We start from the raw sequence: 3,260 nt of genomic DNA on the forward strand, positions 1-3,260 counted from the left end.
GCATACCATCCTGAGTCGGATGGCCAGACTGAAGTGGTGAACAGAATTTTGGAGGGGTATTTGAGGTGTTTTTGCTCAGAGTAGTTGGAAGTTGATGCTTCCTTGGGCTGAGTACTAGTATAATACCAGTTATCAAAGTGCAGCCAGGTGTTCCCCTTTTGAAATAGTTTATGGAAGAGAGCCTCCAGCTTTGAGTCGGTTTATTCCTGGGGAGACAGCGGTGGAGTCGGTGGTTCAAGATTTGATGACAAGGGATGAGGCTTTGAAACAACTCAAAATGCATTTAAGGCAAGCACAAGAGGCGATGAGTAAGCAGGCAAATAAAAAAAAGGAAAGAATCAGACATTAAGATAGGCGATTGGGTCTATTTAAAGATTAGACCCCATAGACAATCATCCATGCCAACTCGATTACATCCGAAGCTATCGGCAAGGTATTATGGACCCTTTGAGGTATTACAGCAGATCGGGAAAGTTGCGTTTAGGTTGCAATTACCAGAGGCGGCCAGAATCCATCCAATATTCTACGTTTCCCAACTGAAGAAAGCGGTGGGGGAGAAGAAAGTTGAAAAAGAGCTTCCAGCTGAGTTACAAGCAGATGGACCAATGTTTAGGCCAGCCAAGGTGCTGGACAGGAGAACTCGACAACTGGGAACAGAGGAAATACTCCAAGTCTTGATAGAATGGCAAGAAGGGGGACAAGAGAGTGCCACATGGGAAGATGAGGTGACTATACAAGAGCAATACCCGGAGTTCAACCTTGGGAACAAGGTTGTTGGAGGAGAGGGGAGTAATTTTAGGAAGTTAATTATATATAGGAGGAGGGGTAAAGTCACAGAGCCTAACTGCCAAGGCAGTTAGGGATAGTTTTCTGTTAGGACTGTTAGTAAGTGATATAAAAGGGGGGATTAGTGGTTGGCTGGGATTAGTTTTGGAGTATTATTGTTTGCGGGAACTCTTGTAGTTCTTTGGAGAGAGGTTAAGCTCTCGGGTTAGGTTGTAACACCATTCTTGTTGATTCTTTTGAATAAAAGGAGGCTGTATAATTCAGAGAACTTGTCTTTGTGTGTTCTCGAGTGCTTTTCCATAGGTTCTTGATTGCAAGAACCCATCAATGTCCATTACTTTTAAGCCGTTTTCGTCAAATTTATGTTACTCTTCCTATATGTCAAAGACAGCAGGAAGAACTCTTTGGCCTTTAGGAAATTACCCTATGTCGTGAAGCACTTCTTGAGGGATTTTCCAAATCATCCAAGAGATCCCCCCACCATCTTTTGCCACGATTCAGTAGCAAGTGGTTAATCCGTGCATTATCGCAGAACCTGCATAATTCCGCGCAGACAAATATAGTAAGCAAAGGGTCAAAGCCCGGCTTTCTATTCTAACTCAACAGTTAGTTTATATATTGAAAAAAAAAGTTCCAAGTGGTTATGTCCTACCACGTGTACTTCAAGAGAATTCAGACAAAAAGGGCAGTTACAGAATGATCGCATATGTCAGCAGGTAAGAATAAGCTCCTTTTTGACACGTTCTTTGTCAGGAATACTTCAAACTGTTTTTTTCAAGACAACGTGGTGCCTGAAAAGGGTCATGAGCAAGTGGTTTCAAGTTTTAAGGGGTGCAAAAAATTTGTTTAGAATGCGTCTCAAGAAGTCACCAAAAATTTATAAACGTCATTGCTGACCACTCCCTTCAAAGTTTCCAACCTTTCTTCAGCATATAGACACTTGTGGATGACAAAATATTTTCCTTGAATTTACCTGATGAAAGCAAAGAGACTGGTCAGCCTAAAGCATTTGATCTGGTCTCGTACCAAACACAAATAATGTTTTACTGAAAGAATACAGGTCAAACCAAAACGCTTCTCTTAAAGCATTATTTGCAAAGAATAGGAGGTAAAGATACCTACAGATACAATAAGCTTGGCCTCTGATTTAAGCTGCTGTACACTTCAGAAATAGGAATTCAATTCACCTTGCATGCCGCTATTTTCGTTTCACTGGTAAAACTTACCAAAAAATACTTAAATACCATGTGATGTTCGAGAATTTCCAATGACCTATCTCACATCCGTCTTTTGCTATCTCTAGAAGAGTTTATGAAAGGGGACACACACATAAAAGCACTGAATATGGAAACACAAAGAATTTCTTAATGGGCACAGACTTCCCAGAAAGAATTATGCCAAGCGAATCTTACCCTTACTTGTTCAACAGATCTTTGCACTGAAAATTGTTTCATCCGATCCACCTATACAAGTCAACTAAAGGAAGGACTAACGTCTCGGAGAACTTCCATTCTCAACTTGCTCAACAATCACTTGTCCATGAGCAAGTTGAAGATGGAGGTTTTCAGGAACGCAAGAAGCACATTAGATCGGAATTCCAACAAATTCAAGTTTCATCCCAAAATTCTCCGTTGCCAACAGATAGACCAATAACGAAGTTGTGTGGTCTATCCCATGCTAACAACCTTTGGCTTTCTTCCTCTACTAAACCAAACAATGTACAGGTTATCATAGGCATAGAAACTGATCAGCAATGATGCATCAAATTGAGAGTTTAGAAAACAAAAAAAGAAGAAGCTATATATAACGTTACGGCAAAGACGAGACTGAAAAAGAAACAGAAAGCAAAAGAAAAATAGATACGAGAAGCTTCACAGAATCAATGATGCAATGGAGATCTTTCTCCTTCAAATTTTGAGCTGCAACGTAGGTGATTGGTTTGCAATGGAAAAGATTAATATCGTGGGAGAGCGAATCATGGTTATATAGGGCATGATTTTGACTCTATCGGTTTCCTGTCAGTTTCTAGGAACTTACTCGTGGGAGAGCGAATCATGGTTACATAGACTTTTTCAACGGGAAGAGAAATTACTACAGAAATGTCAATGTGAATACACACATACATTTATACTTGTCGGAATCATATAATCATTTACTATGTAATCATTCTCAACTGAGAAACAAAGTTGTCCAAGTCTGACTTTGAACGATTTAACGTTTATTCCCTAAAGGACGGCTGCCGTGTTTATGAGGTGGACAGAGGGTTCCGAAAGGCGCACACATTTTTGTTGTTGGACATGAGTAATAATCTATTTTCTGGTAGTTTGATTGGGGTATTATTTCACGTATTATAATTTTTTCTATTGATTTTGAAAAACATCGCGTTGATAGATGTGTCGAAAGAATATGTTACTAGATATGTATAGAAATATTTCAAAGTTTCTATAAAAATATATAAGTTATTTATAATGAGT

The 3,260-nt window shown here is 39.4% G+C and overlaps 1 long non-coding RNA gene across 1 annotated transcript; it reads right to left on the reverse strand.

Annotated features, from left to right (window-relative positions):
- Positions 1-614: 614 nt before the first annotated feature.
- LOC128194462 (uncharacterized) lies at positions 615-2,717 on the reverse strand. The gene is made up of 3 exons (XR_008245837.1): positions 1,909-2,717; positions 1,439-1,759; positions 615-1,321 (listed from the first exon to the last, which is right to left on the reverse strand). It is a non-coding gene; the product is annotated as an uncharacterized LOC128194462 (long non-coding RNA).
- Between the last annotated feature and the right edge of the window lie 543 nt (positions 2,718-3,260).

The sequence above is a fragment of the Vigna angularis genome, chromosome 1, assembly GCF_016808095.1.
Source record: "Vigna angularis cultivar LongXiaoDou No.4 chromosome 1, ASM1680809v1, whole genome shotgun sequence".
In the NCBI taxonomy this organism is placed as follows: domain Eukaryota; kingdom Viridiplantae; phylum Streptophyta; class Magnoliopsida; order Fabales; family Fabaceae; genus Vigna; species Vigna angularis.